A 26834-nucleotide genomic window follows, 5' to 3' on the forward strand; every position below is an offset into this window, starting at 1 on the left:
AGACAGCTCTTCAGTCCCCAAGATTCTTCACTGTCCAATTGAATCTCAGCATCTCTTCCTATGTAGCTGTTTTAACAACCCAGCTAGCAGCTTTGGTGGGGGCATAAGATCCCTCCCCCACAGCTGGCACCCAGGGGGCTGCCGGGACCCAGGAGGCTGCCGGGACCCAGGAGGCTGCCGGGAAAGCACAGGTTCTTTTTATCTGCTTAAACAAGGAAAGCACGGTGAAGGGGTTGACCAGCTTACTTTAATCCAACATTTTCTTAGCATACAGACAACATTCATTTAGTTCAGGGGAAAAGGCCAGCATTCAGTTAGCATTCAGTTAGTTCAGGGGAGCATACAGACAAGCATCAAGAGACAGACCAAATACAGATTCATTGACTTACTTCAGGGGAAAAAACCAGCACCCTGAGGTTCAAAACATTCATTTAGTTCGGGGGAAAAACAAACCAGCACCCCGAACCTCAAAACCAAAATACAAACAAATTACAAATATCAACAGACAGACCCAATACAATTAATAGTTACCAACATCTGGGCTTGGCCGGAGAGCAAGGGCTGGCCCAGAGTCACGCTTGCTTGCCGCTGCTTCCCACACCAACCGGAAAAGGAAAAAGAGAGCTTCAAGCTGTCCTCTCCCCTCTTATAGAGTTTTTGACATCATCAAGTGCTGCCTGAATGACCAGGGCCGATTGGTTCTTGACCTGGCCCCTCCCCCTAGGGTAGACGTTAACACCTCCCCTCAGCCAGCCCCATGACTCATCACACAGGAAATTGATTCCTGGTATGGTCGCTGGACTTCCTGCCCCGGCAGAGCAAGCCACAGCGTCCAGAGGCTCAATGAGATAAGCTGAGTCACTCAAAGAAAACAAAGGCCATTCCGGTTACAGTAGCATCTTCAAAATTTGTCTTTTCTCTTTCTATTTTTCCCTTTCAAGACAAAGGAGGGCAGGGAACAAAAAGCGCTTCTGAGATACTTTACCTCTCTTTAGCAATTAGAGGCAATGAAGTGCAATTTATACAAATGAAGCTCTGGTCCATTGAGGTTGGGTCTGTCCTCCAGTCAATCAGGAATCAAGCCTCTGAAGCCTTCTGTCAGCTGGCTGTTCCAGCTACCTCTTTTCATTACACATCTCTGACAGAGTTGCTTTTTCTGTCCCCTGATGTTTTTCTAATCTCCACTTCTAGATTCTTTTCTCTACATTCTGAGCATCAAACTTCTATATCCTATCACTTATACCCTTATCAGTGGTTTAAATCAGAGCTTCCTGTCACTCAGTGATTCACCTTTCACTTAAGAAGGTAACAACTCACCACATTTCCCCTAAGAAACTGACAGTTCTTCTTCAATCATTCCTCAGTCTCCAAAGTTATGATTTCTCATATTTTTTTATTTTTAATATCTCAAGTCTTAAAACAACTATATGCAAATAAACTGAGGGACCATAATGTCCTGCAGCACTATGTTTTCAAGATAGTATTCTTATTTTATGTCTTCAAAACTGTCTCTTCATACTCATATTTTCCAGTTTTTAATAAATAAGAGTTATTTTTCTGTCCCTTTAAGCCATCAAATTTCATATACAGATAAGGCATCATCCTACATCTTTTACAAGGCAATGTAAGCCTCTATATTTATTCCACAGTACATATTCTAATCCAAAATTATTTAAATACTTTTTTGAAAAATTTACTTTTTAAATACAGATATTGTAGCCACTTTTGTTAAACTAAAATTCTTTTCTTATTTCTTGCAGTCATCAAAATGTTCATGTAACACAAAAGCAACATCTTGCATCTTTTACCTTCTGAAACACCTAATTGTCTTTACCCAAAAGTGCTTTTCCTCCCCTTTTAACACTAACCTGAATGCACAGTACCTTAAAAGGACAGTATCTTACAGAAAAATGTGGCACTCAGAACTGAAAGAACACAGTGAATATGTAGGTAGACATCACCTTCCTCATTCTCAGCAACATAACAATAACAAAAACCCAAACCCAACAACAACAAGACAAGCAACAAAAACCTCAGCTGTAAAGTAGGACTGCCATGTTGCTTCTATTTCTGATTCTGTCACCCAAAACCCTTGCTCTATCTATACACAGATACTACCAAGGGCTTCATCTGTTTAACCTTCCCCTGACTGATGAAAGCAGCTGATCATTTTGACAATGAGAAATACATTTGCCGTATAACCTAAGGGATAAAATGTGTAGGAGTAAGAAGTCAACACACGGAGTGACTTGCTATCCTGCACTGGCTGAGTCAGTGCTGATTTTTTTTACTGTGTCTTGGGGAATTGTCCAAGGCAGGCTCTGATACCTATGAGATTCCTACATTCTCATAAGCAAATTATGAAGTTAGTGACTTTCTCTGTCAATGTCCACACTTAAGATGTATTTGCTGTTATGATATTTCTCAAAATAATACAATTGTCATTGTTTTTCTATAGCTTTTAATCAAAACTCCTTTCCTAGAGCACAATTCTGGCCTCAGGAAAGGCCCCCATCCACCCACTAGTTATTAATTCACTTTATCCAGGCTGAAACTAAAGCGGGGAGCTAGGTGGCACAGTGGTTAGAGTGTCAGGCCTGAAGTCGGGAAGATTCATCTTTTTAAATTCAGATCTGTCCTCAAGACACTTACTATAGTATGACTCTGGGCAAGTCACTTAACCTTGTTTGCCTCAGTTTTCTCATCTGTAAAATGAGCTGGAGAAAGAAATAGCAAACCACTCCAGTATCTCTGCCAAGAAAACCCCAAATGGGGTCACAAAGAGTTAGACTAAAACTGACTGAACAACAAAAGAGTAAAAGGATTGTTGATATATCCTCTGACCAGGATTCCCTGATGACCTGTCTAGCCACTACATCTTAGAACATAATGGGAGCCCTGTCACCCCTAGCTTTCTTTAATTTGAGTACATGTGAATAATGGGGCTGAAATTTGACCATTTTTGTCTCCCCCTTTTTACTTGCTCTAAGGGTCTGAGGCAGCTCACTAAGCTGGGGTGACAAGGATAATGGATGCCTGGTGAGATCTCTCCCTCTGTTTATGAACTTTTGCTTTTATTTAGCCCTGTTTGGGTAACATCACAATAGGAGTAGGAAAACTTAGACTTGAGGAGATGTTGGTCAAGATACACCTATTTCCCACCACTGTAAGGACCTTCTATTCTAAACAGACAGGCAGATCTTATTGTTCTGTCTTCAGGGTGTCCTTATTATTGCCTCCAGGACTTTGCTCACATCTTTCTTCCTGGAAATATCCCTTATCTCTCATCTATATCTCTGCACATCCTATTCCTCCTTCAAGGCCCAGCTTAGTAACACCTTCTTCATCCAGTGTTTCTTGGACCTCGTGCATTCACAGTGATCTCCCTCTTTCTCTCTCTCCTGTCTCCCCCATCCATCATCATCATCTCTTTCTCTCTCTCTTTATCCACTCACCAGTCTGTCTGTCCTTCCTTCTATCCATCCACCCATCTCTCTCTCCTTTCTGTCTCCCTCTCCCCCCTCCATCATCATCATCATCATCATCATCATCTTTCTCTCTCCCTCTATCCAACCACCTGTCTGTCTGTCCTTTCCTCTATCCATCCACCATCTCTCTCTCTCTCTCTCCTTTCTGCCTCCCTCCATTCTCTCTCCCTCCATCATCATCATCATCATCATCACCATCATCTCTCTCTCTCTCTCTCTCTCTCTCTCTCTCTCTCTCTCTCTCTCTCTCCTTTCTGTCTCCCTCTCTCTATATTGGCAATCAAAATGGGCTCTTAGCACTCAGTTCAACCAAGTGCCTTTGAAGAGTTTGCCCTTTGTTTCCTTGATTAGATTGAAAGTCCTTGGTGACCTCCTTGCCTCATGGGAGGGCCTATTTTGCATGGGTTTGAGTGACATGTTTGGGACATCAGAGGCTTTTAGACCATGTGGGTTTAAGTTGCCTCTTTGTGACAATTTTAGGTCACGTGGGTGAGTCGCATGTGTGACTCACCCTTGACCCTGAAAAAGATATAAAACCAAGGGTTGGCTTTCTCTTTTTCGGAGCTCTTACCCACAGCCATGGTGGCATGCGTGACTCTGGGCCAGCCCTTGTTATGAGCTCCCAGGCTGGACCTAGATGTTGGTAACTATGAATTGTATTTGGTCTGTCTGTTGATGTTTTTAATTTGTTTGTATTTTGCTCCAAAGTTCAGGGTGCTGGCTTTTCCCCCTAAACTAAGTGAATGGTATTTGTATGCTGAATTAAAGTAAGCTTGTTAGTCCCTTAACGCTGCTTTCCTTAGTAAAGCAGATCAAAAGAACCTGGGCTTTGGCAGCATGCTTTTTGTTGGGCTTGTGTTGGTCTGTCACCCCCACAACAGCTACTAGCCGAATTGTTACAACACACCCCCCTGCACCATCATTATCATCTCTTTCTGTCTTCCTCTATCCATCCACCTGTCTGTCCGTACCTCTATCCAACCACCCATCTATCTCTCCCTTTCTCCTTTCTGTCTCCCTCCATTCTCTCTCCCTCCATCATCATCAACATCATCATCATCATCATCATCATCATCATCATCATCATCATCATCTCTCTCTCTCCTTTCTGTCTCCCTCTCCCCCCTCCATCATCATTGTCATCATCATCTCTTTCTCTCTCCCTCTATCCATCCACCTGTCTGTCTGTCTTTTCTTCTATCCATCCACCCATCTCTCTCTCCCTCTCTCCTTTCTGTCTCCCTCCATTCTCTCTCCCTCCATCATCATCATCAGCAGCAGCATCATTATAATCTCTCTCTCTCTCTCTCTCTCTCTCTCTCCCCTAAATTCTGTAGCATTCACTCTTTGTTCTTCTCATGTGAGAATATATATATATATATATATATATATATATAATTGATTGTGCCTGTTGTTGCCTCCTGTTCTGTTGCTAACCTTTCCATCAGAGTATATTTCCTCTCCCTAACTAGACTATAAGCTACTTGAAGGCAGGAACTACATATTATAAATAGCCTGTGTTCTACATAGCACATATCTAGAGAAGTACGCAATAGTCATAGTTATATATGGATGCCTGTGGAGGTACATGGTATGGGAGAATGGGTGTGAGGAAGACTGAGTGGGAATATCTGAGAGAAGCTTTCGGAGAGAAAAAAATACTGATAGGAAAGATAAAGAGGCTCCTCTAGTCATACTATCCAGGTGAACATAGAGAGAAATAGTTCCTTATCTCCATCTGGATGTTGATTTCTATTTGAGATCCTTTTTCCCTTCCCCTGGCCTTCCCAGTTTTCTACACATTCTTCATTTCCTTGGGAAGAAACTATTCCCTCTTCCTTGTGAGGTTTGCATCAGGGACTGTTGGAGGGCCAGTACCACCTAAGAGGCTGGGCAATGGGGGGCACCAGGTGATGAATGAATGCATGTAAAGCAAGGTAATAAACGGGAGCCTAAGTCATGTAATCTTCCATTAAAATGAAATGCATACCAGGCACATGGCATTTCTGCAGCTTGTACCCTCTCCCACAGAAGATCATGAATAAAAGAGGGAAGTGTACTGCTGACAGATGCCAGCATGCATAAAGGACACTTCCTATAAAGGCAAAGCTCCGGCTAACAGATGGACTAAAGATGTGAGATGCAGGAAGATTTACCAGTCTAAATAATTCAAGGGAATGTCGTATGGCAAGCCAGCACTTTTCGAAGGGAGCCAGCAGAAGGTACAGATGGAAAGGCAGGCCAGGCCTTTCCCACAAACCCATTAAGAACGAGACTTGTCTGAGAGGCAGTATGTCGAGGAAGGCACCAGGAGAGACTGGCAAATGGGAAATTTGCCTCTAGAGCTTGTCCCGCAAGGTCAAAAGCAGAGTTAATGGTGAAGAGTGTGACTTTTGGCGCGGCAGGAGGAGCTTTTATCTGCTTTGTCTTTTTGCCCTCCCCTAAAAGCCCTCCCTCCATTGTAGCCTTACCTGCCTAAATTTCTTCCCATCCCCCTCTTATGTGAAGAGATGCCACTGGGTGTTTCTGAAGCCAGATAATGCCCCAGTGATCATGCTGGCAAGATTTCAGTCTGTTGATGCCTTCCATTCCAAATGAGGCACTGGCAGGACTGTGGCAAAAGTTTAAATTCTAGGTCCCAGAGAGAAATTTTGCAAAGGCTGCCTACCTGCTCAGGCATTATCCCTCTCTGCTAAGTCCCAGGGACACTTATTTCCTATTCTACTCATTGGGAAATTAATCATAAACTTTGTAAACCTTAAGAAAATTTGTTTTATACGAAAGGCTAGAGACTAGATCTATGATTTCATTTAAACAGGGAACTCCCATGTGAGGAAACTCTCTCACCAATGTATGTCAGCATCTTCTCTACAACTCATAGTCTTAAATAATTAATTCCCTAAAACACTGAGAGGTTAAATATTTGTCCACAGTCACATATAGCGAGCATGTGTCAGAGGCAGAATTTGAACCCAAATCTTTCTGGCTTTGAGGCCACCTCTCTACCTACTACTTCATACTGCTTCTCTCTCTTTCTCTGTCTCTGTCTCTCTCTGTCTTTCTGTCTCTCTCTGTCTCTCTCTTTCTCTCTCTCTCTGTCTCTCTCTCTGTCTCTCTCTCTGACTCTCTCTCCTTTATGGAAATTGAACTACATATTGATCTATATTTCTATATCAGTAGATATCTATATAAAGCTGTTGATATAGAGAAAGATATGTAGCCATAGAGAGATGTCTATATATCTATGTTTATGTGAAAACACAAATAGCCCACTATGTGAACAAATATACATAGTATTATCATCATCATCATCATTACCTTGTATTGTTATTATCTTTTGTTATGTACAAGTCCTACCTCCTCAACTCATTTGGAAGTTCCACGTGGGCAGATACCTTGCCTTATTTGTAGCTCCATCATCCCCAAACTCAAACTGAACCTAGAACAGTACCTTGGCCAAAGAAACCTCCTAAATGGTCTCCCTGCCTGGAATTCATCTCTCTTTCTTCGTCATATACAACATTGCCTGATTAATTTTTCTCATGCACACCTCTGATCGTTTCATTTTCCCATCCCCCAGTAATGCCTCTCCATTGGAGATATATAAAACCCATACTCCTGGGCCTGGCTTTCAAGGCCTTCCATAATGAGACTATTTCCAGGCTTATCTCAAACTACTCCCCTTTAGAATTCCCAGATCACTGCCAAATTTTAAAACCCACTCACTAAAGTATATTGTTGTATTTTTCTATCTTAGTTCAAGCTGTTCCCTCCACCTAGGATTCTGAACCTGTAAACATATCTGATTAAATTGTAACCATCCTTCAAGGTCAGCTAATGTTGCGCCTCCACCATGAAGTCCTCCTTAATATCTCCTTCTTCTCCCCTAGCTAGAAATGATTACCTCCCACTTATGAAATTGTAGCATTTCTTTTTTTTCATCAGTTGATCAAGGCACCTACTATATCCTGGTCATCACTGTGCCAGGTGTTGGTGACAAATATACAAATATTTAAACAAGTCTTATTCTCAAGGAGCTGATACTCTATGCTTACCCTATCCTGTTCCGTCATTAATGAATTGTGAGTTCATAGTCTTGTAGACTTTTTCCACCTTAGAGGCCTTCTAGATCAACTACTTCCTTTTATATATGAGGAAGTTGAAGCCCAGAGAATTAAGTGACCTACCCAAAGTCACCTAAATACAATCAGCATTTATTAAGTACCTACCATGGCTAGCTTAGTAACTGGGGATACAAATAATCTATGTGAAAAAGTCAGTCTCTATTATCAAGGATCATATATTCTAATAAGTAACACACACACACTGATGAGCAATATAAAATAGATTCAAAATAATTTCTTAGCACACGTTCACAAACAAGTAAATGCAAATTACATGCAATATAAGTACAAAATAATTTCTGAGGGGAAAGCACTAGAAATTAGGAAATCATGTCAGACCTCATTTATGAGGTAGAATTTGAGCTGAATCTAAAAGAAATTTGGGTGACTTCCTCATGGTCACATAGCAAGGAAGTAGTTGAGCTAATACTTCTTCTAATCCTATCTTCTGACTCCAAGAGTACTGATCATTTTTACTATTCCATAAGACCTGAGAGGAGATATTGAGAAAATGGACTTTCCAAGCCTGAGTGATGGAAGCGGAGCAGGCACTGATAGATTTTTCTTCCAAAAGCACATTGCAGAAGTGTGCACATATTTGCCAAATTGGCCCAATAGGGTAGCTCATGGATAGTGTTTCTGAACTCCAGCCTTCTGTGTAGAGAAGGGATTTCAATCTTCTAGGCAACATGGCTCCAAATCTAGTGTTCTAGCTCAAGATATGAATGATTTACTGGGCAGTATTTTTCTTGGAAAGTTGCCTCATAGGTGACCTCAAGTTCAAGAGTTCCCAAGTTTGAGAGTCTAAGGATCCAACCATCTATAGAGAGTATGAGCTAGGCACTGTGATAAACTCTGGTGCTACAAAAAGGCAAAAAAAAAATAGTTTCTGTTCTCAAGGAGCTCAGTCTAATGGGTGGGTGGGGGGAGGAGAAAATGAGGGGCTCCATCTCCTGACTTAACATTTTCACTGGTTGGAATATTCTTCCTTCTCATCTCCACCCCTAGCTTTTCTGGCTTCCTTCAACTCCCACCTAAAATACTAACTTCTGTAAGAACATTTTCTTAATCTTTCTTAATTCAAATGTTTTTCTTCTGTTGATTATTTCAAATATATCTTCTTTATATATTGCTTGTACTTCATTATTTTCCTGTTATCATACCCATTAGACTGTTAACTCCTTGAAGGCAGGGATTGTTTTACCTTTCTTCATATCTGAGCATTTAAAATAGTGCCTGTCACATAATAAGCACTTAATAAATGTTTGGTGACTGACTAAATACCTTTGTGTAAACAAGATACATAAAGGTTAGAGTCTAAAGATGGAGTTCACAAAACAAAGAGGCCAGTCTCCCTTGGGTGCAGAGTATATGGAGAGGAATGAAACTTAAAACAAAAATAGGAGGAGAGATTATGAAAGGCTTTGAATGCCAAACAGAGTAGTTTCTTTTTTTTGAGAGTTGTAATTTTTTTTCTTTTTTATCATATTTTATTATTTAATATTTTTAGTTTTCAACATTGATTTGCACAAGATTTTGAATTAAAATTTTCTCCCCATTTCTACCCTCTCCCCAGTCCAAGATGTCATGTATTCTGATTGCCTCATTCCCCAGTCAGCCTGCCCTTCTGTCACCCCACTCCCCGCCCCAACCCCTTTCCCCTTACTTTCTTGTAGGGCAGGATAGATTTCTATACCCCATTTCCTGTATATCTTATTTCCCAGTTCCATGCAAAAACAACTTTATTTTTGAGCATCCACTTTTAGAACTTTGAGTTCCAAATTCTCTCCCCTCTTCCCTCCCCACCCATCCTCCCTAAGAAGGCAAGCAATTCCACATAGGCCACCGATGTATCATTATGCAAAACACTCCCACAATAATCATGCTGTGTAAGACTAACTATATTTCCCTCCATCCTATCCGGTCCCCCTTTAATCAATTTTCTACCTTGAACCTGTCCCTTTTCAAAAGTGTTTGCTTTGATTACCTCCTCCCCCCTTTATTATCCCCTTCCCCCTACTTTCCCGTGGGGTAAGATATGCAATTCAGTGTGTATGTTATTCCTTTCTTTAGTCAAATCCGATTAGAGCAAGATTCACTCATTTCCCCACACCTGTCCCTTCTTCTCTTCCAACAGAACTGCTTTTTCTTACCACTTTTCTGTGAGATAATTTACCCCATTCTATCTCTCCTTTTCTCTCTTTCTCAATATATTCCTCTCTCACCCCTTAATTTTATTTTATTTTTTAGATATCATCCCTTCATATTCAACTCACCCTATGCCCTCTGTCTACATACATACACACACACACACACACATACACACACACACACACACACACACACACACACACACATATATATATATATATATATATATATATATATATGTATATTCTCTTCAACTACCCTAATACTAACAAAGGTCTCATGAATTACTAACATCATTTTTCCATGTGGGAATGTAAACAAAACAGTTCAACTTTAATAGTCCATTATGATTTCTCTTTCTTGTTTACCTTTTCATGCTTCTCTTGATTCTTGTGTTTGAAAGTCAAATTTTCTATTGAGCTCTGGTCTTTTCATTGAGAAAGCTTAAAAGTCCTCTATTTTGTTGAAGATCCATATTTTCTTTGGAGCATTATACTCTCTTTTGCTGGGTAGGTGATTCTTGGTTTTAATCCTAGCTCCTTTGACCTCCAGAATATCATATTCCAAGCCCTTTGATCCCTTAATGTTGAATCTGCTAGATCTTGTATTATCCTGATTGTGTTTCCACAATATTCAAATTGTATCTTTCTGGTTGCTTGCAGTATTTTCTCCTTGACCTGGGAATTCTGGAATTTGGCTATAATATTCCTAAGGAGTTTTCTTTTGGGGATCTTTGTCAAGAGGTGATAGGTGGATTCTTTCAATTTCTCTTTTACCCTTTGCTTCTAGAATATCAGGGCAGTTTTCCTTGATAATTTCTTGAAAGATGATGTCCAGGCTCTTTTTTTGATCATGGCTGTCAGGTAATCCAAAATTTTTTTACTTATCTCTCCTGCATCTATTTTCCAAGTCAGTGGTTTTTCCAATGAGATATTTCACATTGTCTTCTATTTTTTCATTCCTTTGGTTCTCTTTTATAATTTCTTGATTTCTCATAAAGTCCACTAGCTTCCACTTGCTTCTATTTAATTTTTAAGATGGTATTTTCTTCAGTGGTCTTTTGGACCTCCTTTTCCATTTGACTAATTCTGCCTTTCAAGGCATTCTTCTCCTCATTGGCTTTTTGGAGCTCTTTTGCCCTTTGGGTTAGTCTATTTTTTAAGGTGTTGTTTTCTTCAGTATTTTTTGGGTCTCCTTTAGCAAGTCATTGACTTGTTTTTCATAATTTTTACTGCATTGTTCTCATTTCTCTTCCCAATTTTTCCTCTACTTCTCTTAATTGCTTTTCCAAATCATTTTTGAGCTCTTCCATGGCCTGAGACCAATTCATATTTTTATTGAAGGCTTTTGATGTAGGCTTTTTTACTTTGTTGACTTCTTCTGGCTGTATGTTTTGGTCTTCTTTGTCACCAAAAAAAAATTCTAGTCTGAGTCTGAGTAAGTCCTTTAATGCTGTCTGCTGCTCCTATTCCCAGCCAGCTACCTGTCCTTTGAGCTTTTGGTCAGGTTATAATGGCCTTCAGAGTGGAAAGTGCTTTGTCCCAAGCTTTGTCCCAAGCCGCGCTGATGTCTTCAGAACTACCTCTACTCCACCATCTCCACAAGCTCTGCCACACTAGCGCTCCTCTTCCCTGATCCCCAACCAGGACTGCAACCCAGATCCAAGCAGGGCAAAGCAGGAGAACCCTGCCTCTGTGCCAGCAAAGTGCTGCCTGCACTCCCGCTCTGATATGCTGTTTGATTCCTCCCACTGTGTGGGCCAGGGACTCTGGAAGCATCTGAAGCTAGAGCTCTGGAAGCAGCCATAGGAACTTTCTGCTGCTGCCTCCAAGCCACCTCCACTGCCCCTGTGGCTGGGTTCTGGACCATGCACTTCTCTCACTTTGATCCAGCTATTTTCCCACTAACCTGCTCTGTTGTCTTTGGCATTTGTGGATTGAAAAGTCTGCTAACTGCCACAGCTCAGTAATTCATGGCCCTAAGGCGTTCTCTGCCCAACTCTCCTTCTGGTTGGGGCTGCACTCCACTCCCAGCACCGTGTGATAGACCCTTCCCAGTGACCATCTAGGCTGTCCTGGGCTGGAGACCTGCTTCCCTCTGATATTTTGTAGGTTACACAGCTCTAGAATTTGTTCAGAGCCATATTTTACAGGTGTTTGGAGGGATTTGAAGGACAGTTTAAGCAAGTCCCTTCTTTCCAGTCGCCATCTTGGCTCTGCCTCCCCAAACAGAGGAGTTTCTATCTGATCCTGGAGGAGATAAGGAACCACTAGAGTTTATTGAGTAGAGGAGTGACATCATCAAACATGAACTTTGGGAATTTGACAGCTGGGTGGATGATGGAATGGAGTGGGGAGAGTCTTGAGGAAGGGACACCAACTAGAAGGTTAATGTGACAATCCAAGTGGGAGGTGATGAGGGCTTGTACAAGAATGGTGGTAGTATCAGAGGAGAGAAGGGGGTACAAAGGTGACATTGACAGGGCTTGGGAATATGGCATATGTATGAGAGAGAGAATGAAGGTCAAAGGTGATATCCTAGTTTTTGAGCCTAGGTGACTGGGAAAATGGTTATACCTCAAAAGTAATAAGAAAGTTAGGAAGGGAAGAGAGATTTAAGGGGATGATGATGAGTTTGGTTTTGGCCAAGTTGAGTTTAAGATGTTTGTGGGATATCTCGTTCAAGAGGACCAATAGGAAATTGGAGATGTAAAATTGGAGATGAAAATGGATTCAGGCTACATAAGCAGCTCTAGAAATCATCAGCATAGAGATGGTAATTGAATCAAAAGGAACTGAACTGAGGAAATCATTCAGTGAAGTAGTATAGAAGGAGAAGAGAAGACTGCCTAGCATAGAACCCTGGGGCATACTCATGATTAGTGGATGTGACTTGGATGAAGATCCAGAAAAGGATATTTGCTGAGCACCATTGCTCAGTAAATTATCCATGTGGACCTAGCATCCAGGGAAAGGATAAAGGGGACCCATGACCCATGACTCGGGGAACCAAGAAACCTGAGCTTTGCCACGTCTTGCCATTCCAGCACCTGATTCAAACAGTGCAGGTCCAATAGGGTAGGGTGTTGCTTGTTCAGCAGCCCCCAAATATGATTGCCTTTTAGGGGGAGATTATAGGCTATTTGAATGCTTTATGTGTTTTCTGTATCTCCTTATGAGCTCCTGAGAGTTCTTTATGTGCCTTATGTATTTTCTGAATCTGTTTATGGGCCCCTATGCATCCTTTGCATCGTCTGCATTTTCTGTGGAATAAAATAAAGGTTGCCCCATACCCAATATTCCTATTGTTTCCTTAAGTGTTTATATGGGAGACTGGGACTTCTTTTATCCACATCTGTGGGAAGCTAGACAAGAGCTATACATACCTCAGCTATATTTGTAGATTTCTCTTAGTAAATTCTATGTAGGGACAAGAGGTTTGTTGTTATTGCTGTGGTTGTTTTTAAGACTCTTTTCTGAGATTAGACCTTCTCTGCATGATCCCATTATCTTGTGGGGCCTTAGACCACAGGACACACTTTATTTTACGTTCTGATTATTCATCAGAACAAAGCTAAAACCTGAACACTCAATTCTGTTCCGTAAAAAAAAACAATGACAACAGTCACAATGATAACAACAATCACATTTATAAAATGATTTATTAAATGACACATTTATAATGGTTTACAAAGTCTTGCATGCATTATCTCATACTCTCATAGCAACACTGTGAGAGTACTGTAGATTTCACTATTATCCCCATTTTAGAGCTGAAGAAACTGAGGCTTAGAGAACTTAAGTGATTTGTTCAGGATCATACAATTCATAAGTATCTGACTCCAAATCCAGTACTCTATGCAGTCTAGCACACCAGGTACTCTTCTAGGTACTCAGGATGAAAGGACAAAAATTAAAAAAAAATTCCTGTCCTCAGGGAGATTATGTTCTACTTAAAGGAATCATGTTATAAAGCCATGGTAAAGCAAAGAACTGGTTTCTAATATGAATCACCTGCCTTTAACTTTTTAATTCCGGATATTGAACTGTATCATACTTTCCTTATTGAGGCAAAACTGTGCAGAACTGGAGAGAGGAGTGGCTCATTCTTCTTGTGGGTTGGGCTGAGCTCATCACATGGAGTTTCTACTGCAATCTCCAAATCAGAAGCTTGTAGAGGGGGAGTGTTTCCCCAGGTTTCCTGATTCCCTTTTCACTTTGACCAATTTATAGCATCCTACAAGACCATAAATCTTGTAGTCTTATAGATTATATAAGGTGGGGCAGGTAGGTGAGCTTTACCGCTGTATAGTAGTGCTTCAATTTGGTCTAATAGGTGCCACTTCCAATGCCAAAGAATGACTCTTACTCCCTGTTTATGTTAACCGGTCACCATCAACTTGCATTTCTAATTTATAGGGTAATTTTATGACGACCTCTTCTTGTCACTCACTTCCCCCACCAAGAGGAGTTTTCCTCTCTAGCAAAAATATCCCAGAGTCTTTTCTTTTTTCAGATACTGGCAGGTCTTCATATTGTAGAACTTTATTTCTAAGAGCATCAAATCCTTTACTGACTCTCATTACCTGACAGCCTTGTAAAGGGTTGGGGGTGGGTAAGAGGGGAGGGATGGCAGTTCATCATAGGCCAGATGCTAGGGGGGAGGAAAGAATTCACTGCTCTTTTTTTAAGGGGCAATCATTCTTTGAGGTTGGGAGTGTAGGTCCATTAAGTAAATTACTAGGATTAGAGAACTCTTGACATTCTTAATTCCAAGGATCCAGTATACACAGGGGAACATTTCTGTTGTTAACTAAGAGCCTGTGTGGAGGTTTTGGGTAAGTGGGCAAAGGCTGAGCTTATAGTCCCTAAAACCTGGTGCTACCTTTAATCTTTAAATCTTTAAATACTCATTTGAATGGGAAAGTGAGGGGTTAGTAGACAACAAAAAAGTTAGAGAACTAGCCAGGGAGAATCAAGATGCCAATGCTATTGGAAAGTACTCCAAGGCTGTTCATTTTATTTTTGCCTTCAATCCAACAGATATTTATTAATTATCTCCCAGAATCTAGATGCAAAACCTTGTGCTAAGTACTGGGGAGACAAAAGTAGAAAATGGCAGAGTACTTAAATTCAAAGAATTGAAAAGCTTTGCAGGGAAGTTGTGGGGAAGGGGAATTAGACATTGTGGATACTTTATTCACTTGATGAAGATTTCGCCCCCTCTACAATTGAGTAGATTGTAGTCATGGATGTGACCTCAAATCACCTGGCACTCAGTTATTTTGTGAGCCATTTTGAGACTGCTGTAAATACTAAATAGTTCTCTTTTGGCCAGGAAGCCTAAGGGTCTTCCCCTCCCAGTTTGATTTTTTTTTTGAGTTTTGACTAAAGGGGCCATCCCTTGATTAACTTCTTAACGAGGTCAATTCACTGAATGGGTGTTACCTCACACAAAGTGAGAACCTGAAAAGACCAGTATTTCCCAATGCATCCTGGGCCATCTCCAGTCCTCCTGGTAAATATCAGGCCAGTGGACCCAGAGGGCTCTGGAGGAGAAAGTGAGGCTGGTGACCTTGCACAGCCCTCCCTCACTCAAATCAAAGTCAACTGCAAGTCATGTCATCATTTCCCTGATACCATGGTCCTCTTCAAAAACGAAGGACAAACACAACCTGTGAACCCCTTTGAATTATGCAGGGCCAGTACCTTGGTCATGGACAGGTATCTTTGTTACCACTCCTGTGCTCAAAGATTTTCCACCTTAGTAAAGACTGTCAAAGCTTGTATCTTCTAAGATAGTCTTTGAGAATCCAGATTCACCTTCGTGTAACACTGAGGACAGGTAGTGAAAAATTATTATAATACACATTAGACTGTGATTGTTGTATAGGAGCATTAAAGCAGAAAGAGAGAGAGATGAATCAAAGAGGTAAATATTGGCTTGACTTAAAGAAACACTCCCTAACCAGTTGCTGTTGTTCATACTTAGTTTTTGAAGAGGACCAGTGTAATCACAGAGTGATGTCTTGACCTATGCTTGAGACAGGTGAATTGGATTTGAGTGACACATAGTTGTGCAAAGTCACCAGCCTAACTCTCTCTTCCAGAGTCATCGAAGTCCTGATGCAAGACAAAGTCAAAGTGACTGATGGTGCCTGGGATGCAATGGATGACATCTTTGATATCTGACCCAGCTCTAAGTGTTCCACAGCACCTGCTTCAGCTGCTTTCATGGTCTTTTCCCTTCACTGTAAGTTTTTAAATAAAGTCTCTATAACCACCTCTCAGGGAAATTGTTGAGTGGATTCTTATGTAGGAATATGTTGGACTAGATAACATTTGAGTTCATAGGATTATAGTTTTCTAACTAGAAAGACTCTTGGTGACCATCTAGTCAAATCCTCTTGTTTTATAAGTGAGGAACTGAGGCTTGAAGAGCCTTGTGCTCTTGTCACTTGCTTGGGGTCACACAGGCAGAATTCTGAGGTCTTCCGACTCCAAAGTCACTTTATTCTACTACAGATTACAACATGCTGTGCCTCTGAATTTCCAGGAATACAGACTTGCTTTTAGCTAGAGGTGCAAGGAAAATTTATTGGAGGGCATGCCATCTTAACTGGGCCTTGAAGTAAGGGAAGAATTTTAATAAGCAGAGAGATGTGGAGGTTTTTCTTTCTTTCAATCTTCATGTAGTGGGGGTTGGTGACAGAGGAGGCAGGGAGAAAAGGTGCATGAATTCATGGAGGCAGGAGAGCATTAAGAAAAAACCTGACAATATTATAAGCAGTTCAACCTGAACAGAGCAGAGGAGGGGAGTAGTGGGAAATAGAGATTGAGAAGCATATTGGAGAATAAGAGAAAAACTGTAGAGTGTCTTGAATGCCTTGTAGATGTAGTCAAAAAGAAACAGAGGGATAACCATATTTAGAGGGCTTTATACCACTGGTATCTCATAAATAGTTTTGAGACACATACAAACATAACTGGCAGGGAGAAACATTTTCATAAGAGTCTAGGCATCTCCTGATGCTTTAACACAACGTATGATGGCCTTGAGTAGAGAATTGAAGAAATTTAATCATTTATAGACTTTAAAATTTTTTCTCCTCTTAATTTCCCTATATTAATCAAAAGTAACTATTTGGGGTAACTTTGTCCTTAATTCTTTATAGTAACTATGTCTACATCATTATCAGAGCTGATTCATACTTCACATATGAATTGGACTAAATGATTTTTTTTACATCTTTTTTTAAGTTTTGAGTTCCAAATTCTATTCCTCCCTCCTTCCCCTTCCTCCTTCTTGAAACAGTAAGCAATCTGATATAGATTATGCATGTGCAATCATGTAAAACATTTCCACATTTGAGTAAATTATTATTTTTTAATTTTTTAGTGATGCTTTTTATGGTTAAAACTACACTTACCCCCTAATCACCATGTCTACTGGAAAAAAGAATTGTCCTTTGTGAAAAGAAAAAACAGTTTAGCAAAACCAACCAGTGTGGCCAGAATGTCTGTTAGCATAGTCAACATTTCATGCCCACAGTCCAACCACTCTTTCCCAAGAGTAGGGAACTTTATATTCCATCATTGGTTGTCTGGAGCCAAGAGCAATCATTGAACAGAATCAATTTTATGATGTCTTTGAATGCCGTCTGTCAGTCAACTATAAATACTTATTAAGTGCCTACCATGTGCTGAGTACTATGCTAAATGCTGAGGATACAAAAAAAAAGCAAAAGACAATCCTTACCCTTGAAGAACTCACAATCTAATTATTTCAATTTACATTATTATCGTAATTGTGTGTGTAAATTGCTTTCCTAGTTCTGATTATTTTAGTCTACACCAATTTCTGCAAGCCTTCCTATGATTCTCTAAATCCTCTGAATTTACTGTTTTTTAGGTTTCTTCTCTCAAGATGCCAGTGGTGTCGACATTTCCTCCCAGAGAAAGAAGACTAAGTGATAGACCTTTCCCAGCATGGACTAGATCAGTTTGCTGTGGTTGTTGTGGGTTTTTTGCTTTGTTTCTTGTTTCGTTTTGTTTTTTAAAGAAATTGAATGCATTTTAAAATTACTACAGAAACTCCAGTTTAGGAGAGTTCCTTTCCTAAGTTGAAACACTTTGTTAAACATAGTGTATGATAATCCCTTCTGCTGGCATTCTGAGAGTTAACAGTGTTTTTGTAATGTAGATCTATCTCTCAGCTTTTAGGCATACAATTACTTCTTCTCTTGTGACTTTTGAAAGAAGCTTTATAGAGTTCTGCATTCCATCTTATCCAATCCCAGCCTTCCAAACACTACCTCAGTCTAAGATCTAAGATCTTGGCAGCTTCTGCCCACATCATCCTAAGTATGATTATTAGTATCGTCTCTGGGCAAGGAAAACACTACAAGATAGAAAATCCCTCAAGAAGTCATTTAATGCATGTTATTCTTAGTATAGTTATGAGAAACTGCCTGGTGTAGTCTATCCAACCAGATATCCAGATATATTCCAATATATTGGAATATGTGATGACTTGTTCAGTTTCTGTCTTGGGCTCTGTGATGGGTCCTTTTCTCTCTTTCCTTTATCAATCCTATCTCTCTTGGAAACTTATCAATTCCCAGGAGTTCAGTGATCATCTCTATGCAAATGATTCCCAGACCTGCAGATCCCTGCCTAGTTTCTCTCCCAAGTTTCAGCCCTAAACAGCAACTGCCCATTAGAAATTTCAAACTGAATGTTTTGTCAGTATTTCAAGCTCCACTGGTCTAAAACAGTACTTGCTATACTTTCCCCCAAATCCCTCTCTCCTCCTCTGAATTTCTTTATTAATATCAAGGGTGCCACCATCGTTTTAGTCATCCAGGTTTCCAAATTTTTGTATCATTCTTGACTCCTCAGTTCCCCTCACCCCACTTATCAAAATCAATGGCCAAATCTTGTCATTTCCACCTTCCCAACATTTCTCCTATATGTCCTTCTCACCTGTAGTATTGCCATATCTTTCCAATTGCTCTCCCTGCTGCTCCTAGAATCTCTCCACTCCAATTTATCCTACACACAGTTGCCAAAGTAATCTTCCTAAAGTGTGTGTGTAACCAGGCCATCCCACCCACTCAATTAACTCCAGTGGCTCCATATTACTTCCAGAAAAGAATAAAAATCCTTTATTTTGCATTCAATGCTCTCCACAACCTGGCTCTTTCCTAACTTTTTAGTCTTTATGCATGTTGCTTTCCTCCATGTACTCAAAATTCAACCATACTGGCCTACTTGCTATTACTCCCACATAAGATTCCATTTCCCATCTCCTGTCTCCATACTTTTGCATTGGTCGGCCCCATGCCTGAAATAATGAGATTTTCTGCTTCCTCACTTCAACTCTTAGAATCCTAGGAATTCTTTATACATGCATGATACATAATAATTAATATATAAACATGTATGTATTATGTATGTGCATATATAATGTATGTATATGTGTGTTTACAATGTGTGTGTATAATTCATTCATTTATTGAATTTAAACAGATAGTTAGGTGGTACAGTGGATACAGTTCCAGGCCTGAAGTCGGGAAGATTCATCTTCATGAGTTCAAATTTGGCTTCAGATATTTACTAGCTGTGTGACCCTGGACAAGTCACTTAACCCTCTTTGCCTTGGTTTCCTCATCTGTAAAATGAGCTGGAGAAGGAAATGGCAAACCATTCTAGTATCTTTGCCAAGAAAACCCCAAATGGGGTCACAAAGAGTTGGACACGGCTAAAAAATAAATTTATTTTTAACATTCTTTTCTTTTTAAATTTTGAGTTTCAGATTCTCCCCTTCTCTTCCATCCCTGCCCCACCCACTGAGAAGACAAACAGTATATCAATTATAGATGTGAAATTATGCAAAACATTTCAATATTAGCCATATCTCAATAAAAAAGCAAGAAAATAATACTTTAATTTATACTCAGAGTTCACCAATTTTCTCTCTGGAGGTGGATAGCATTTTTTAATCATGTGCCCTTTGGGATTGTCTTGGACGATTGTATTGATCAGGAGAGCCAAGTCTTTGACAGTTGATCATCGTTGAAACCTTGCTTTTATAGTGCACAATGATTTCCTGGTTCTTCTCATTTCACTTGGCATCCCCTGGTATTCTTTAAAGACAGGTTATTTGCTACCTTCTGAAAAAGCACTTTCCTGGTCTCCCCCAGATGATAGAGACCTTTCTTCTAAGGTTACCTTCTACTTTAAATGAACCTTAGAGTTACTTAATTATTTATATGTCACCTTCAGGGATATGTTGGAGCCAGCTTGGGTGGCAAAAGTTTATGCTGAATTTTCAGTGTGAGCATTTACACCTTGAAAATTGGCAAATGCCATAAATTAGGGTATAATTTATTGTTTTTGATTGTCTAAACTTAATATGTTAATAATAAAATAACATAATCTGTAATATAATAAATAATGGTAATAATAAAGATTAAACCTTAAAATGTTTGCCTTTTTTTACATCCAGGAGATCCAGATATTGCAACATTTACCAGCACACCCCTGCTTATAGGGAAGTCCCAAACATATATCTAAGTATAATCTTCATTACTAGCATTTCTCAATCTCTGTCTTTTTTTATAAATTAATTTATTTATTTTGAGTTTTCAACATTCACTTCCATAAGTTTTAAATTTTCTCTCCTTCCCTTCCCTTCCCCCTCCCCAAGACAGCATACAATCAGATATAGGCTCTACATATGTATTTTTATTAAACAGATTTTCACATTAGTCATGCTAAAGAAGAATTAGAGCAAAAGGGAGGAACAATGAGAAAGAAAAAAAAAAGCAAAGAAAGCAAAAAAAGATAGTAAATAGTATATTTGGATCTGCAGTCAGACTCCATAGTTCTTTTTCTGAATGTGATAGTGTTTTCCATTATGATAGTCTTTTGGAGTTGTCTTAGACACTTGCATTGCCAAGAAGAACTAAGTCTATGAGTCAGTCAACACACAATGTGACTGTGTAAAATATTCTCCTGGTTCTGCTCACTTCACGCAACATCAGTTCACATAAGTCTTTCCAGGTTTTTCTGAAGTCGGCCTGCTCTCAATCTCTGTCTTAAGTCTAGACAATTACCAAAACAATAAGTTAAGCCCAAATTTATTACATTTATGGTATAAGTTACTTATCTAAACCCGTTTTCTGCCATACTTTTTTCAAGTTTTCTCAGCAGCTCTTATTGAATGTATAAAATTTTCCAAAGTAGTTTATCTTGAATTTATCGAACTCTAGGTAATTGTTGTTTGTTTGTTTGTTGGACAATTTTATTTCTTCGGTCTGTTCTACTGATCAACTTCTCCATTTGTAATTTGACCTAATAGATTTGATGATTTCTGTTTCATAATATAGTGTGAGATCAATAAAAAATGCATGTTCATTCCTGAATTTCAAAATATTATTTCCTTTAAAATTCTTGACCTTTTTCCAATGATTTTTTTATTATTTTGTCTATTTCCATTTTTTGGTAGTTTTGTTGGTAGAGCACTAAATTTGTAAATTAATTTAGGTAGTATTGCCGTTTTTATTATACTTGGATGGCCCAGCCATGAAAAATGAATATCTTCCAATTATTTGTCTTTTATATTGATATGAAAAGTGTTTTGTAGCTATATTAAGTATTAAGTGAATGTTGTTAGGTTACCTTCTAGACATTTTATGCAATTTGTAGTCATTTTGAATGGAATTTCTTGTCACTAGATAGCTTTTAAGGTACATTCCTGCCTCTGAGATTCTACGATTGCATAATAATTTCTAAGTTCTTAGATTTCTCACTCTACAAAGTAGACATAATTGATTTAGACTGAATCTAGAAAATCAAACTGGCTTAAGAGTAGAAAAATCTGCATTTTAACAGCTATTTAAAAAATTAGAACTAGTTTGACTGGACTCAACATTTTCATTTTCAAAATTAGCTTGGTTGTGGACACTTTGAAATAGTACAGTTTATGAATGGCAGAACATTAAATAGATAGTCCTTGAGATTTAGAATCATGAAGACCTGGGTTTAAAATACCAACTCTGGGACCAGAGACAAGCAATAACTCTTTGAGTCTGTAAAATGGGTGTAACAATTGCACTTGTCTCATGGAGTTGTATGCAAATGTCTTTGCAAACTTTGAACTGCTTTATACAAGTTTATCTTCATTTTCTTTTCATCCTCTTTGCTTCTCTATCTTTCTGTACTTATATATTCAGCCTTAGTTTCTCTCTCTGGCACCAATCTCATGCCATCAACTGCCTAGAAGTTGTTTTGAAATGGATGCTCAAATTCAACATATACAAAAGGAAATTCATTATCTTTACCTCCTCCCTCATCCTCCTCCCAAGCCCCCTCCTCTTCTCGACTTGCTCATTGAGAAAGCCATCACTTTTGATTTTTTTTAACCATCCTGGTTCAAAACCTTGGAGTCATCCATCACATTTCACTCCCCTTCTTCTTCTCCTTCTGCCACAATAGCCAAGCCATTGTCAGTCTTGTTGATTCTAACTCCAAAACATCTTTCCAATCTTTCCCCCTTCTCTCTGCACACAGGGTTCAGGCCCCCATCCCTTCTTACCTCTCTATTTCCAATAGTCTCTTAATGGGTTTCCCTGCCTAAAGTTTTTCCTTTCTCTAGTCTATCTACCACATAGCTTCCAAAGTTATATTTCTAAAGCACAAGTCTGACCATGCCATCTTCCTATTGAATAAAATCCAATGGCTGCCCATTTCCTCAAATATAAGATAGAAACTCCTTTGATTGACATTCAAAACCTTCACCATCTGGCCCCAAACTTTTCTTCACTGATTCCATGTTTGAATAAAACCACTCCATTTTATCATTGCTCGTACATGACAAGCCATCTCTACCCTGTGCATTTGAACTGGTGTGCACTCCTCCATCATCTATACATCTTAGAATCTCTAGTTTTCTTCAATGCTCAGCTCAAGTGTTCCATCCTACATGAGGCCTTTCCTCATTCTCTCCTCCCCTGCCCTACCTCCCCAGCTGTCAGTGTCCTCCCTTGAAATTATTCTGTATCAGCTTCAGATAAGGAAATGTTTATTTAAGAAGATGTGTAAGTGTAGCAGTCTGCACCATCACCACCACCATCCCCAGCAGAATTTAAGCTCCTTGAGGGCAGGGCTTTTATTTTTGCCTTTGTTTTTGTTTTTATCCCTAGACCCAAGGACAGTGCTGGCCTATAAACGTTACTTGATAAGTATGTGTTGGTTGATGGAGTAGTGGGACTGGACCCCATAGTGGGAAACCAGGAATTATTACTCAGGTTAGTTCTGAATAAAGTTGCATCATTTTTGCAAGCTAGCAAATATTTCGGATCATTGCTTTCTTTAAGCCTAGTTCTGTTGCTTGTTCAGGTGAACAGAATAGATTCCAGATGTGCAGCAGCCTTGGGGGTGGGGGGGTGGAGGAATGCTACCTTTGCCTTCCCCTTGCACAATCACCTTAAAACCTGCATAAACTCTGAAACTATATTGGGTATTTAAATGCAAACATTATTAAATACTGGAAGTTTCTTTTCTTCAGATAAGCTTTCTTTTAAAACAAAAAACCCACTAGGGAAATTATATGCAAAAAGCTGTTAATATAGCACTCAGGTATAAATTTATACCCCTATTCTCTACCACTCCCCTGGGGCAAAAGGCAGGAGATACAAAATCTGAAAGCCTCCTAGTAATGTACCATCAACCATATTTCACATCAGCTATATAAAGCTATTTTAACAGCCTAATGAGTAATCTAAAATATTATATGCACTGCAAGTGAATTAATGTTACTGGAAAAATCTTAAACTTGAGTATTTGCTAAGTTTTTTCATGTTTCCATTTGTTAACAGATATGACAGCTCTGCTTTTCACCTCCTATATATTACGGCAATCACCTCTCCTTTGACACTGAAATTGATTTCCTCCTGCAAACAAAATGTCCCCTTCCTTCCCCTCAGGTTTACCCTTAGAATGATGCTCCAAATGCGATGGAGCAGGCTGGGGTTGGAAGAGAATGGAGGCTGTTTCTCTGATGTAATTTCAGCACCTTCATTTAACTCAATACAATTCAATTATGTTTGATAAGTACTTGTTATGTGCCCATGTATAAACAAACATGCTAGGAACAAGGATTACAAAGAAAAAAGTGAAAGTCTCTGCCCTCAAGGAATTTACATTCTAGCAGGTGAAAACATGTATAGAAACAGTAAATAGAATAATACACAACATAAATACAAAATCCTTTCTAAGGGAGAGGGATAATAGCTGGGAGGGCAAGGATAGGCTGGTTTCATACAGGATGTGAAGCCTCAGTGGATCCTTGAAGGAAGATGGCAGAGCACAGATGAAAAGGAAATTCATTTTAGACAAAGAAGGCTTTCTGTCCAAAACAGGGAAATGGGAGAAAAAATGGTGGGATGAGCCAGTTGGCCAGTTTGGCTATAATGTAGAGCACATGAATCAGGGTAATATGAATCAACCTTATCATAAATAATTATAAATGACAAAGAAAGAAATGTACGTTTATCCTAGAGACAATAGAGAGCCATAGAAACTTCTTTAAAAAGAAGGGTATGTGGAATTCTACCCTTAAAATTCCCACAGGCAACCTAGGGAAGTTAGGTGGTGAAGTGGATAGGGTACTGGGCCCTGAAATCAGGAAGACTCATCTTCATGAGTTCAAATCTGGCCTCAGGCACTTACTAGCTGTGTGACCCTGGGCAAATCAATTAACCCTGTTTGTTTCAGCGTCCTCATCTCTAAAATGAAGTGGAGAAGGAAATGGTGAACCACTCCATTCTCTTTGCCAAGGAAACCCCAAATGGGGCCATAAAGAGTAGGACATGACTGAACAATAACAAACCTTGGGAGAGTCAGAATTTGAAGCTACTATCCTCACCTTGGTGTGAATAAAGGATATGAGAGGATTTCTTTAAATTTTTTTATAAAGGTCATTGGATATCTCTCAGCTAAGGATCTTGGCCAAAGTAAGACATGGAAGGAAGGGTACAAAAAGAGGAGGGTGGGAGTAAAGACAGACCACCTACTTAGCCGAATTCATAATTTTCCTCCAAGATTGGCCTTGTTCCAATATCTCTAAAACTCCCTCAGCATTATAACCAACTTCAGTTTCAAATTTCTGAATTCAGTCCTATACTCACAGCCCTTTCTCTGAGTTGTTCCACTCAATCATAACTAATCTGGGGCTACTCGAGCTTTGTTCTGGGGTGCAAAAAGTTATCATATGCATTCAATCAGCAGGAATGGTAGAACAGATAACATTTAACTGACTTTACCAGTAACTGGGGAGACAGCAGACTCTAGATCATTTCCTCCCTTCCTTTCTCCCTCAAACCATAAAGAAATCATCACACCTTACATCATCTCCTTCTCACAAGGTCCTCTCCCTTCCTCTTCTCCAAGAAGACCAGCTTCTCTTCTGTATTCTCACCATAAATACTGATTCTTCCTTCCCTGCTGCCTAGCAAGGGTGAATAACAACCACTCCCCACCCCGCAACCCGGTGTGAGGGAAAGATCATATCCCAAGCCCTCTGGTGGAATAGAACAAAAACAAACAAATAAAAATGGGAGCCTATATCCTATAGATGGGGCCCAATCATCTCCGAGGTCCCTTTCCACTCTAAGATTCTATTAGATAAGATCTTCCTTAACTGAATTTGCCTTAATTGTGTCTTGTATTACTATCACATTGCAAATTACAGTTGATTTGAAGGCACATTTTCTCTTATTTGCCCCAGTTGGCATGGCTATCTTGGGCAATGGTTTCCCAAAGCACAGCAATTGCTTATTCCAGTTGTGGCCCCAATGTTTCTAATCTGTGAATGCGTCTGAACCTGAACCACTGTGTGATGGGTATGCAGTTGAGGAGGGAGTATTTTCCCTGTCTGAACTCTGCTATATTCAAGAGGGATTCTTCTACAGGAGGAAAGTAGTTCTGTAGGAGAAGCTGATGCCTCATACAAAATGGACATGATACATTCTAGTCAGCTTGAACCAGCTCAGGTTCATGGGCAAAGGTTTATTATTGTAGGGTTGTATTTAGGGGGAATTTCCATAAACATAGCTTTCCAAAAAACAAACAAAGTAGAAAGAAAGAGGCATTGTTCTGAAGCTAAACCACATGAAGTCAACCTCCGGGAAGCCAGGATAAAATGTCTACAAATCTACTCCCAAGGAAAGAAGAGCACTTTGAAACACCAAGCCTTATCAAGAGACACCTGGTGAGGCACAACCTAGTCCTGTTGCTTGGTTTTCTGTTCTAAAATGTGTATGTGTGTGTGTGTGTGTGTGTGTGTGTGTGTGTGTGTGTGTGCATGTGTGTGTGTGTGTGTGTGTGTGTGTGTGTATGATGCTTATGTATGCATAATTCTGAGTATACTTTGCACTTCAGTGTACTAAGTGACTCTCTGTTACTTCTCCACAAACCCAGCAGATGAGTCCTCCTTCCTGGCTTTTCCAGCAGTAGAATTCTTATGTCCTTCATAGAATTCCCAGTATGAGCCCCAGCCAATACAGGGATTATTCAGAGGCACGGTATGGTATGTTAGTAAAAGGACCAACACAGAGTCATAAGTCCTTAGTTTTAGTTCTAACTCTCTTCTTAGCTATATGGCATAACCTTGGGCAAGTCCTCTTGAAGACTCAGTTTCTTCAAATGTAAAATGAAGGGGGGCTATTAGATGGAATCCAAAGTCCCTTCCATCTGGGACACTCTATCAATCCATACTCAATGTCTCCCCCCTCTGCTACCTGCAATCCCCTACCCTTCAGAGAATCTTTTGATAAATGAAAAGTCTGATTAGCAACAACACATTTTTTAAAAGGACAAAAAAAATGGTCACAACGAAAAGGGGGTTAAAGTGGCAAAGAGAAAGAAAGGGGATGCAAGAGGGAAATAGAGTGGGAGAGAGAGAGGAAAGAATGAAGAAACTCCAGCAAAGATTGGTGTGCCGAGTATGGGACTCACAAATCCAGCAGCTGTTTGGAATTGATTGCGTGCACCCTCCATTCTGAGTG

The sequence above is a fragment of the Trichosurus vulpecula genome, chromosome 4 (genome assembly GCF_011100635.1).
Source record: "Trichosurus vulpecula isolate mTriVul1 chromosome 4, mTriVul1.pri, whole genome shotgun sequence".
Lineage (NCBI taxonomy): Eukaryota > Metazoa > Chordata > Mammalia > Diprotodontia > Phalangeridae > Trichosurus > Trichosurus vulpecula.